Raw genomic sequence first — 13,168 nt, 5'->3', positions numbered from 1 at the left:
TTCATTATACTCTACCAAATACCAGGGATACATGTCGAGTTTTCAGAATGATTCTAGTAGACATTCCCTTATCATTTGGCTTCAATGAAAGGGGTTTAAGAGAAGCATCCTGCTCTCTAGAAGCTGTGTGTGGAGGTAGGAAAAGACACAGAACACACCACAAACTAACAACTCTCTCTAAAAACATCCTGGTCTTAGAACCCTTAACTCTCCACACTTTATCTACTGGGGATAAAGAATGGGCTAAATGTGCAAAACCAATTTAAGGCCACCTTCTAAGGCCACCTTAGGCAAGTTCTTGAAATATGAAGGTAACCTGGTAACTACTGCTTTATTCTCAGCCTCTCAAGCTTCAAGAGAAACTCAAATATGGTAGAATTCCAGTTAAAGCCCTGTTATAGATTTCCAACTAGATTTGATGTCCAAGGCCTACCTCATGCTTCTTAGAACTTTCTTGGAGTTAATAAGCAAGGTACACTGCACATAGTCAGAACCTCAAAATACTGGAATACTTAAAAAACACTCTAGGTACGAAGATTATAATGAGAAGTCAGAAATTTATTTCCCAGAGCACAAGGACCTGGTTAGCTATCTATCGGTGCCTCTGTTTGCTAAGACAAGAGCAGTGTAAATCCCTCTGGTAACACTAGAGAAGGCTGCAACAACTTCAGGCAGCTGGGGCCAGAGTCAGGCTCTTCCTGGTGTCACTTTTTAACAGCAGCTGTCAAGTCACAGAGAACCTTTGTTCCCTGCAACACCCTCTCTTATTGTTATGTCAAATGTTTCCAATATAGTTGATATTCCTTTACTCAAGGACATATTTTTTCCTGACTGCAATTAGTATTTCATTTAACCTCACATGTATAATTACGGAGATCCCCATAATGGATCTTCCAGGACTCTAATGCAGAATAAAGAATACCCTAAGTCCAGTAATCCTTTTAGTTTCTTCTTAACAAAACTCAGGCCTTCAGTCAATGTTGCTAATTGTGTCAGACTGTCTATAGCCACCCTGTGCCTTTCATGTGACTCCTGTGCCATCTCAAGGATGATACTCACACCTCAAGTGAAGTATTCGGTTGCAAACCGATGGGCCTGGTATGGAATGAGAAAAAGTACAGTACAAAAGTCAACTTACAAACTGGTTCTATTTCAAATGTTTGTTTCTAAGTCAGTTGGTGCTCATTTCCCCAGGGAAAAATCGTTCTCATCTGTGTTTAGGTCCATAAGGCCAGACCACAAGAGCTACCATTGAAATATGGTCCCAAGCCAGTATTAACCCTGAATTCTATTCTAACCTCTGAAGCAGAGGCATTTGGCCCAAGAAGAGATGGAAAGGGAATTTCCCTTCCTTTCCTTTCCCAGGACAGACAGCCAGGTAGAAGCTGCACCAATGAGGAAAAGTTTATCTTTGGGGCACCCCTTGGACAACCCAGCCGCATCATCCTGCCCCAACTTCCCATTACTCCACTCTTACCCTGGCTTCAGCTTCCCTCTGAAAATGTTCTAAGTAGAAAACCACTTACTACTCTCCCCACCGTTCCTTCCATTCTCTGCTCTCAAATCAAAACTAACAATCCCTCAGGAAAGCTAGATCTCACCCAGAAGCACTAGGTGGAAAATCATCAGTCCAAATTAGAGCACGCTGCGGTAGGAGTTCACCCCTAGCTCACCCCTTCAAGTGATGCTTGCTCTTTTAAAAAGCAAAATTCTGGGGCACCTGGGTGGCTCAGTCGGTTGGGTGTCCGACTTCGGCCCAGGTCATGATCTCGCGGTCTGTGAGTTCAAGCCCCGCATCAGGCTCTGTGCTGACAGCTCAAAGCCTGGAGCCTGTTTCAGATTCTGTGTCTCCCTCTCTCTCTGACCTTCCCCTATTCATGCTCTTGGTCTCTCTCTGTCTCAAAAATGAATAAACATTAAAAAAAAACATTTAAAAAGCAAAATTCTAAACCAAAATGAATCTTTAGTAACATTTTCGGCACAGGTCAAAAAGAGAAAGAAAAGCTTCAGACTCTGTGAAAGGAAAATTATTCACGGTGTAAACCACCATTTCATGATGTCAGCTCACCAAAGGGAGCGTTACCTTACTCCTCAATTCTTTTAATCCTCCTGAACCCACAGGCTTTAAAAGGAAAGAGAAAGGATTTCCTCTTTCCTTCTTTCCCTTCCCTCCACAAACCCTATCAACTTGTAAAACTAAGGAACTGCGTGTGAACTAAAAATTTTTGGTTCACAGTACCAGGGGAGTGATTTTGATAAGGGGGTGGGGAGGCTGCCAAGGCTATAACCAGTATTCATATATACAGATTACTAGTAGGTAAGACAAGCTTAACTCAGGTACTGCCTACATAACTACATATCCATCCTTCAGAGCTGCCATAATATTTAGAAACCAATGAGCAACTGAAAGCCAGTGGCCTCTATCTACAGCATGATAGAGTCTATTTCCCTTGTTTGAACTTAATAGTTATTCATTTGCTCTCATCCTGCAATAATCACAGTCTCATTTCAAAAGATAACATATAAAGCCTAAATGAAGTTCTAAGGATAAGAGTTAACAATTTTTTTAAAGTACAATGACAACTGGCACAGATAGAAGTGATAAACAGAGGGCCATAAGCCTAACTATGTATGATATGTGGACATTAATAAATAGCTCATATTATCCCCATGGGAAGTTTGAGTAAATCCCATGATGTTCCCTTTTGCACACCAAGTCTTTATGGTGTCTTTCAGTTCTTGCTTTAATGAATCTCATCTCCTAGGAAATGTCCCTATCCACCCCATCCTTCCTATTTTGATAGCTATTACCTTAGTTAGGTTGGTCTTCCTTACCTCTACCCTCATGTGGACTGGAGCTGCCTAAACAACTGGCCTCTATGGGACATTTTAGATGAACAAGACAGCCCCTGAACTCTGGGGCATGCAACTGTTCAGGCCTCACCTGGGTCCCATCTCTGTATCCTTCCTGTCCATATCAGAGTCCTCCCGTGGCAGGGGAGGGTGGGGAACCTCACACAGACCTCAGAGCCAATACTGACTTTAGGCAGGAAGCATTTTCAACCATTACAAGATCCACATTCAGAGTCTCAGCACTATTGGCTCTTACTTGCCTGACCTTAGCAGGACAGTAACAATGCTGATAACTGCTTCTGTTTCATTCCCAACCCCGACATCACCATCTCTCCACCCTCTTCTCAGACTTTCCCAATCAACACAGGGTTCCAACTGTTATTTGGCTGCTGCTACACTTAACTCTTTTCTTCTACTGATAATCTGCTAAGTAATCCAGGCCATTCCTAGAACTAGGGCCTCTTTTTAAGAGCTTTATTGGAATATAATTCACATACCATAAAATTCACCCATTTAAAGTATGTTGTTCAATAGTTTTTAGTAATTCACAAGGCTATGCAACCATCATCACTGTCTAATTCCAGAACATTTCACTACCCCCAAAAGGAATCCTATACCCCTCAGCAGTCTTTTCCCCTTGTCCCATCCCCTCCCACTCCTAGGACCACTAAACCACCCATCGGGACATTTCATGTAAATGCAGTCATACAACATGTGGTCTTTTGGGTCTGGCTTCTTTTACTTATTAGCATACGTTTTTAACGTTCATCCATGTTGCAGCACGTATCAGTACTTTGTTTCTCATTCCTTTCTGAGTGATATGCCATCACATGGATATATCATACTATATTTATCCATTTATCAGGTAATGGACATTTGAGTTGTTTTTATATTTTGGCTATTATGAATGATGTTGCCATGAACATTCATGTATAGTCTTTTGGGTGAACATATGCTTTCACTTTTCTTGGGTACGTATCTAATGGTGGTATTGCTGGGTCATACTGTAACTATGTTCAACTTTTTGAAGAACTGCCATTTGTTTTCCAAGTAGCTATGCCATTTTACATTCCCATCAACCGTGTTTGAGGGTTCTAATTTCTCAGTATCCTCACCAATACTTATTGCTGAACATGTACGTGTCTTTTTAATTCTAGCCATCCTAGTGGATGTACAGTAATATCTCCTTACAGTTTTTTTTAAATTTTTTCTTTTAAGTAATCTCTACACCCAACATGAGGCTCAAACTTACAACTGCAAGATCAAGAGTCACGTGCTCTAATGACTGAGTCAGCCAGGTGCCCCTCCTTACAGTTTTCATTGGCATTTCCCCTAACAGGATATTGAGTATCTTTTCACATGCTTATTGTCCATTTGTGTACCTTCTTTGGACAAATGTCTGCTCAAATCTTTGCCCACTTTTAAACTGGGTTGTCTTTTTACTGTTCGCTGTAAGAGTTCCTTATATATTCTGGATACAAATCCCTCACAAGATCTATCGTTTGCAAAATTTTTTCCTATAGCCCCGTTATTTTAAAGTCTTCCTACCTTAAATTAGTGCACAGTTCCTAAATCTCAATCCCGGGCCAAAGTCCTGTTACCCACCAATAATCTGCCATAATTCCAACTTCCATATACCCAGATTTGTGGGTTATATCTGCCCTTGTGCTCCATCAACCAACTGCACTATCCTTCTACTATGTGGTGCATCTGCTGTGGTAACTGCTACCTAGAACAAAACTTCCATTGCTATACATTCCTTCTCCCCTAACACCCATCCAGTCCACCTCAACCCTGAACTTTCCCCATCACACTGAACTTACTCTGCCTATACCATACCCTAGCACAGTTCACTTGTGCCAGTTTGTGAATTACTACCCTACTTCATCAATTCTAATACGCCACCAAATTTAAGACCAACATTAATTTATGTGCCAAGAAAGAATAAAAAAAACATCAACTATGGCATGTCTTTGATTATGAAGCCTCTCAATGTCAGAGACACCAGAATGCAGGGGGAAATGTCTCTTAGAATCAATGAAATACAGTAGTTCTCCACAACAACTCTGTAAGGCTGGTATTGTTCCCAATGAGATCATTGAGGCTCAGCAGCTAAATGACCTATCAGAGGTCACAAAGTCAGTAGGTTGGTAGAACTGAGATCCAAATTCAGGTCTGACTCCAAAGCAACACCACTTCCATTACACTTTCTTTAATCTGCCACATTAACATCAAAGCATGCAACATGCACCAGTTTAAAAAAGAAATCTTGTTACTCTTAAAATAACTTACCTTTAAAATTATAAACTGCTATTGCCAAATAGAAAAAAAATTAAAAGTTTCATTCAAAATGAAAACACTCCATTTCTACATTAAGAATAAAGGTCTAAGAATGGCAACATAAAACATTATACACACACACACACACACACACACACACACACACACATATACACTTTCTGATCTAGCAATTTCACTTCTGGAAATGTATCTTACCAATACATCTGTTCATAGGAAACAACATGTACAAGATTATTCATTATTGAATTTTTTTTTAATCTAAAAGAGAAGCAACTTAAATGTCCTTCAGTAAATGACTGCTTAAATTATAAAACACTCACTCAATATGAATGTAGCCATTAAAAAAAGAATGACTTCATGTACTAATAATGTGGAGTAATCTCCAAGATATGTTGTTAAATAGTTTACCTATTTGCTTTATGGTGCATAAAATATCTCTGGAAAGATACACAAGAAAGATACACAAATACCATTACCTGTGGGAAGAACCCAACCTGGTTACTGGGAGACACCGGATGGGAGGGAAAATTTACTGTAGGCTTTGAAATCCAAAACATGTGAATGAAAGAGGGAAACAAGGGGAAAGACCTAGACATATTAAACACAAACTCTTTAACAATAAAAGCAGAGCATGAGAGTGTGAAGACACCTGATTATAGTCCCAGCTCTACAACTTAGAGAAGTGTTCCTGGAGGAGTCAACCTCTGTCTTGACTTTCAGTGTGAATGAGGAGTTTGTTTTGTATGATCTTTTAAAAGACTCCAGCTAATTTTATTATGGCATATTTAGCTCCTACACTGTGTCAAATATAATTTGTATATGATATGAAGAATTCCTTTGTTTTTATGTGTATGATAAAATAGAAAGAATATCAGATTTTAAGCCAGGAAGGTTTGCTTACAGCCGTAGCTCCCACTACTTTCTAGCTGTAGAATTTGCAGCAAAGCACATCACTAACACAAAATACTATTACCTGGGAAGTTGAAGTTATAGCTACTTTCAAAAGTTTGTTACAAGGAGTCAAATAAGATGCATAAAAATTTACTAATATTTTTACGCCACTATGTGAAATGTAAATTATTAATATACACAGAATCCCTGTTCAGGTATTATAAACTAAGTGTAGGAATGAATGTGGATTTTGGAGTCTGTCAGGCCTGGATATCCCATTTGACTGGTATGAGATCTTGGGAAGGTTATTTAAATCTCTTTAATAAATCTTAAATCTCAATTTCCTGACCTATCAGATGACCATAATGATTCTCACTTGAAAGGGCTACTGTGGAGATTAAATGGCATGGTCAAATACCCTGTACACTGCTTAGCTCAAAGCAAGCACTTAAAAAATGGTTCTCTTCCTTTCCAAACTTAGAAAGGAAAGACTGCCCCATAAAGCAGGTAACTAACCAACTCCTTTTGCTGCCCAGAGCCTGGCCTGTTACTTCCCTTTTCATTTCCTTTCCCTTCAATCCACTGCCACATACAAATATCCTAAAACCCATCTTAATTTCTCATCTCTTCTAGAACAGAGAATGAATGATCTGTAGGAGCACAACTAGAGGTAAAGGTGGCTGGTGATTTTCACAGCCCACGTTCTACTCAACTTTTAACAAATGCTAACAGAGCACCTACAATGTCTAAGGAGCTGAGGACGGAATCCAGGTCTCATGGGGCTGTGGCAGTTCTGTGGAAGGCTGACCGTCAACATATAAATATGTATAATATAGCAAAGGTCATATGACCTCTAAAGGAAAATAAAGGGGCTGACAGCAGCAGAAGCTAGCAAGGAGAATGTGATATTGAGGGCCAGGGAGGGCTTTGCCGGCAATGTGACATTTGAGGACAAAATCCAAGGTCAGTGGAGAGAATCAGCCACGCTGCTACGTGGAGGAAGATCACTGCAGGCAGAGAGAACATCACGTTAAAGGTAGTGACGTGAGAGTATGGGTGACATGGCTGAGCAGCAGCAAGGAGGGCAGCGTGGCTATGACAGAATCGACAGGGAAAACAGTACATGAATGGAGGCAGTCAGAGCCTGTAGGCCATGGTAACGACTTTGGGTTTTATTCTAAATAAAATGAAAACCACTGCTGAGTTTGATGCTCTAATCTTACTCTATACTGGCTGTTGCCTTCCTTTCCCACTCTTGCTATGCAACAGACAGAAGTCTTCTGATACTTCCTCCCATAGGGATTAGCCAAGAACCATCCCACAGACGTAATCAAAGCAGGGTGTAGGTACATGGTGCTTATGATGCCCTTTAAGATGTTGTGACAAAAGATTTCTATTGATTCAAAGAGGGGGGGGAAAGCACTTTATACATATTTAGATCATATTTAGGTCAATTATACTTAAAAAATGTATTACTGAAGTAATTTTCAAGTTTATTTATTTTGAGAGAGTGAAAGAGAGCGCACACACGCGGGGGCAGGGAGGGGCAGAGAGAGAGGAGAGAGAGAATCTCAAGCAGACTTCATGCTGTCAGCCCAGAGCCTGACACGGCGCTCAATCTCACGAACCAGGAGATCATGACCTGAGCGGAAATCAATAGTCGGACACTTAATCGACAGAGCCACCCAGATGCCCTTAAATAATACATTTTTAAATGTGCTTATTTTATAGAAACATAGGTACAAATGAAGGATATTAACATTGTGAACTACCAAAGATGTATGTACACCCAGGCAAAATGTTCAATGAGCTTTGTTATTGTGAAAAACTATTAACAACCTAAAAGTCCGTTAACAGGAAATGTTAAATGAATTATGGTAGATCCATTATAGAATAGTAAAGTGCCACTGAAAGAATGAGATAAGTCTCTATGTATGGATTTCAAAAGTATCCACGGTATATCAAGATCATTCATTCAACAAATATTTGAATAAGTACTTACTACTCAGGAGCTGGGGTACAGTCCTGAGAGAGAATGAAACTGATATGGTCCTGGTGCTTGTGGAGCTCACATCTTAGTAAGGGTGACAATACATATAAGCAAGCAGAATAAAGATGACAATTTTTGAAACAAGTGCTACAAAACAGAACAGACCTATGCGGATCGAGAATGGATGGGGGATGGGGCTTGTTTTTAAAAATGACATTACCGGGGCGCCTGGGTGGCTCAGTCGGTTAAGCGTCCGACTTCAGCTCAGGTCACGATCTCGCGGTCCGTGAGTTCGAGCCCCGCGTCAGGCTCTGGGCTGATGGCTCAGAGCCTGGAGCCTGTTTCCGATTCTGTGTGTCCCTCTCTCTCTGCCCCTCCCCCGTTCATGCTCTGTCTCTGTCTCAAAAATAAATAAACGTTAAAAAAAAATTTAAAAAAAATAAATAAAAATGACATTACCAAATACTATAGCCATGGGTCTATAGCACAGGTGAACTTTAAAAAAAAAAAAAAGGCCTTATTGAACCTCTTCTCCTAATAACAATAAGAACTAAATTTCTCATGGCTTCCATTTCAAAGTGGGAGAGAAGGAGAGAATGTTCTCACCAGAGGTTTCCTCCAAACCACAACCCAGGAGGCTGGGCCAGCACTTCTCAGAAAGTGGTTCTGTCTATTCACACCAAGGACTACCCTTCTTACTTCTGATTATTTAACCTCATTTGTCCACCCAGCAATTCTTGGCTTCTATGAAATCCCTCCTTGCAGCACACAAATTTAAATCAGACTAGATCACTGGATAAATTTAAACTCTTTTAAGTGGAGACAAACATGGTTCCTATCAAAAGGAACCATATAAACATTCGTCTTACAAAAATACCCAAATATGTAGATTTAAAAAGTCAAGAGCTAAATGGCATGTGTCCACAGAATTTAAGACTTTACTCACACCATTTAAACGTCCCAAATTATAGCTTGTCTATATGTGCACAGCCTAATTTCACAGTACAAGAATGCCACATCAATCGCAAACCACACGAAGAGAAAATAAATATGCAACTAAATTCTGAATCACATTTGTATGTACTTAAGTCAGCTACTAAAACTATTACTCTGTTTAGTAAAAGTACTTTTACAGCGCTTACTTGCAGATTCAAGAAAAGGTTTACTCACTGTAGTGGGCTGAACTGTGGCACTCAAAAAAAGACTCTCCTAACTCCTAACACCCCAGTACCTATGAATGGGACCCTATTTAGAAACAGGGTCTTTGCAGATACAATTAAGTTAAGGATGTACAGATGCGATCATCCTGGATTTAAATCAAATCCCTGCATCTTTATAAGAGAAAAGAGTAGAAGATCTGAGACACAAACAGACAAGACCCAGAACGGAAGGCCACGTGAAGGCAGAGACAGAGACTGGAGTAATGTGTCCACACAAGCCAAGTACAACCAGGGCTGCCAAGAATCACTGCAAGCTGGGAGAGAGGCATGGAGCGGGATTATCACTCAGAGCCTCCAGAGGAAAACTAACTCTGCCGACAACTTGACTTCAAGGTTTTGGGCCCCCAAACCGTGAGCGAATACATTTCTATTGTCTAAAGCTACCAAACTTGTGCTAATTTGTTATAGCAGACCTAGGAAACTAATACACTCATCTATAAAATATGAACTCCTTCCTTCTCCCTAATAATTTTTTGTGTGCATTTTACAAGCCCAAGAAAAGTGAGTGAAAAAACAGAATAGCTTTTCTATTCACAAGCTAGTAGAACTGAAAAACTGAGCTGCCTTCATAGTAGCAGCGCTACAATCTATTGCAAAAAGATATACATAGACACATGAAGTAAGTTTTCGTTCTCTGGACTAGAAAGATTCAGTTGGTCAACAAAAACACAAAAAGTGAAAGAAAGTAAATGGATTTAAATGGTTCTAACTTTGGGGAAAGTAGTCAAAAAAATATGATAAAGTCAAGAATTCATAACTAATTGTATTATTTTTAGTTGTTTTTTAATTATAAAACAATACAGCCTCATTCATTGCGAAATTTGGAAAATCGTTAAGAAAAAATGTTAAACTCACCTTCAGAATCAAATCCTGTCCTCACAATTTCTCCCCTTAATTGCTCAAGTAAGGCCCATCATTACAGGCCTTTGTTTACAATCAAGTTAATATGGCAGTTACACAACTATGAAATTGAGGGTCTACAATGGAAATTCTGATCTAATTTTAACATAAGCCTTATAATTGAAACACACAAATGGGAACTACAAGGAGAGGCTATTGCCATGGGGGTTTCCGACAAGGTGCTTTCCCTTGATCATTTTGGGTCCTAAACTGTTCTGGTCTCTAATCATAATTTACATATCAACCAAGCACTTGATTTTAGAAATAATATTTTTAAGTGGTGAAAAGCAGCCGATGAAGATCAAAATATTAACAAGTTTTATTCAAGAGTTTGACTAATGATCTCCCACATTTCACTTTCATTTTATTTTCTCAAGAATAATTATCAGATAGATAGATGGCACAAAAGGTGGGTAAAGAGAAACAGCTAGTAGCTGCCACGCAATTGTGCAGGTTGAAACACTAAGAAAGAAAACTGTTGCCAAACCAAATCTCTGAATGCAGGTTAAACAGCAATGGTTTTGTTGAAAACAAAAATTTCACTAACTCCAGGTACATTTTCAATCTGTTCTACAATCTAAATATGTTTGTTCAAAATTACACAGCCTCCCCACTCCTTCAGTGTGGGCTACACACAATGACTTCCTTCCGAAGAACATGGAACACAGGGGGAAGGAGACTAGTAGCTTTAGAGCAGAGAAACCACACACACACTATCCTCAGCCAGACGACTATGGTCAACATCAAGAGTCAAGAATCGTGTTGACAGTGCACACACTTGATGTGATGTGATGTGATGTGATGTGATGTGATGTGATGTGATGTGATGTGATGTGATAAGCATGGCACTTTCCACCTGTGTCTTCCTCCCCAAAACCCAAAACCCCAGTCTGGTCATAAGAAAAACATCAGACAAATTCCAATAGAGGGGCATTCTACAAAAATACTTGCTAAGTTCTCTTCAAAATGGTCAAGGTCACCAAAAAGAAAGGAAGTCAGCCAAGAGGAATCTAAGGAAACATGACAATGAAATGTAATGCGGTATCCTGATGGGACCACAGAACAGAAAAGATTATTAGGTAAGAACTATGGAAACCTGAATAAAGTATTAACTTTGGTTAATAATAAAGTATCAATATTGGTTCATTAGTTATTAAAAAACATACCATATAACTTAAGAGGTTAATAATAGAGAAACCGGGTGCTGGGTATATGGAAACTTTGTTTTACCTTCTCAATTTTTCTGTAAACCAAAACTTTTTTTAAAATTTTTTATTTTTTTGAGAGAGAGAGCGAGCAGGGGAGGCGCAGAGAGAGAGGGGGAGAGAGAGGCGCAGAGAGAGAGAGAGAGAGAGAGAGAGAGAGAATCCCAGGCAGGCTCCACATTGTCAGTGCAGAGCTCCAAGTTGGGCTCAAACTCACAAACCCTGAGATTATGACCTGAGCCAAAATCAAGAGACAGGCGTTTAATCCATGCACCCCTAAAACTTTTCTCAAATAAAGTCTATTTTTAAAAAATTTACATGAAAATCATTTCCAGAAAAATAGTAATTAAGGTCTCAGTTTTCTAATCACCTACATATAAAAGCTATGGAAAACAACTAGGGCCACTAAGCAGTTTCTTCTAGCACTAAGATTACATCTAGATTTTGCAAGACTGATAATTAAGGTACTCAGGGGCAAGATAAAGGGAGGCTAGACCTACACTACCTTTCAAGCAAATCCGATGATTTACAGTGATAAGGGTGTGAAAGCCCTAAGTCTCATAATCACAGAGCTACTTATAAATACGATAATCTCAAACCAATAAAAGTAACAAAAAATAGTAGTTCAGAAGAAGATTCTTCTAAAGCAGAAACTTACGTGCAGAAGTTTGGTCGTTCTTCACCATGGACTAAAATAAACATTATGTCCCTAAACACAAGGACTCCCCATTTCCTCATTTACATAATGAGAAGTGACTTTGGCACAGTGCAATATTCAAAGGATACTCACAAGATAATACTATATCATAAATAAAAACATAACATTCTTAGTCTTTCACTTCACTGGAATCTGCTAAAAGCAACAAATTCAGGTAAAGTGTACTAATACTTTGTCACTGAGGTAGGCGTCAGTATGAAGCAAGACAATCAACCACAGGAGAAAGACAGAATGGATGCAGGAGGGGAAAGTAGAAGTCATCGTGAACTACTTAACATTTACCAGGCCCTCCTCTTAAATATTTGCCTTCTCCTGCAGAAGTCTTCTGAAGAAACTCTCATTTCAATCAACACTTAAGTGAGATGACCCTAAAAACTGCTACACTGCAATTCAGCAAAAGTGGGCTTCTAAATGCAAGTCAGACATTGGAGATAACAAAAATAAATTGAGTTAACAGTTCTTGCCCTCCGGGTATATACTCATGGTCAAACCAGAGGCAAGAAAACAAATCCCATCTTTTGTTGACTCTAGGATGCCATCAATTGGAAGATGCATCCTATCTACAAAGACATTAAAATACGAATTTTTTAATGTCTCGGGGTGCCCGGATGGGTGAGTCAGTTACACGTCCGACTCTAGATCTCGGCTCAGATCATGATCTCACGGTTGATAGATCGAACCCCACGTCGGGCTCTGTGCTAATAGTGCTGAGCCTGCTTGGGATTCTCTCTCCCTTCCTCTCTGTCCCTCCCCCACTCACACACTTGTGCTCACTCGCTCTGGCTCTCTCTCAAAAATAAAGAAACATTTTAAAAAGTTTATTAATGTCTCGGAATGGATAAGATATTACAGTTTCTGAATGATAAATGCTATGGTGAGTTTAGCAAAAAGTACCGTGGAAGCAGAGATGTGGATACACTACCAACTGACACTGCTACCTTCACAGTTCTGGGGTGCAGGTGTCACTTGAGCAGTGCCACAGCTTGTAATCCTCTACGTCAGTGGGGAAATACAATTCAAAAATTATTCATACATCTTGCCAGGAACAAATTTATTTACAAAATGCAAGACAGACCTGTAAAGATGCAGA

The 13,168-nt window shown here is 39.6% G+C and overlaps 1 protein-coding gene across 3 annotated transcripts in view; it reads right to left on the bottom strand.

The window, feature by feature from the left end:
- The window catches only part of RRAS2 (RAS related 2), a 75,702-nt gene that overhangs the window by 22,834 nt on the left and 39,700 nt on the right, over nt 1-13,168 (bottom strand). Inside the window, exon 1 of one of the 3 annotated variants that reach the window (XM_019456398.2) lies at nt 12,019-12,037. The exons of the other annotated variants lie outside the window; for them this stretch is intronic. The gene's annotated coding sequence lies outside the window, so the exon portion shown is untranslated. Of the gene's footprint in view, nt 1-12,018; nt 12,038-13,168 lie in introns of those variants that run through there. 3 annotated transcript variants of the gene reach the window in all.

This window comes from Panthera pardus, unplaced genomic scaffold (assembly GCF_024362965.1).
Source record: "Panthera pardus isolate Hobbes unplaced genomic scaffold, ASM2436296v1 HiC_scaffold_12, whole genome shotgun sequence".
NCBI lineage: Eukaryota > Metazoa > Chordata > Mammalia > Carnivora > Felidae > Panthera > Panthera pardus.
This window is presented reverse-complemented; position numbering and strand designations above follow the sequence as displayed.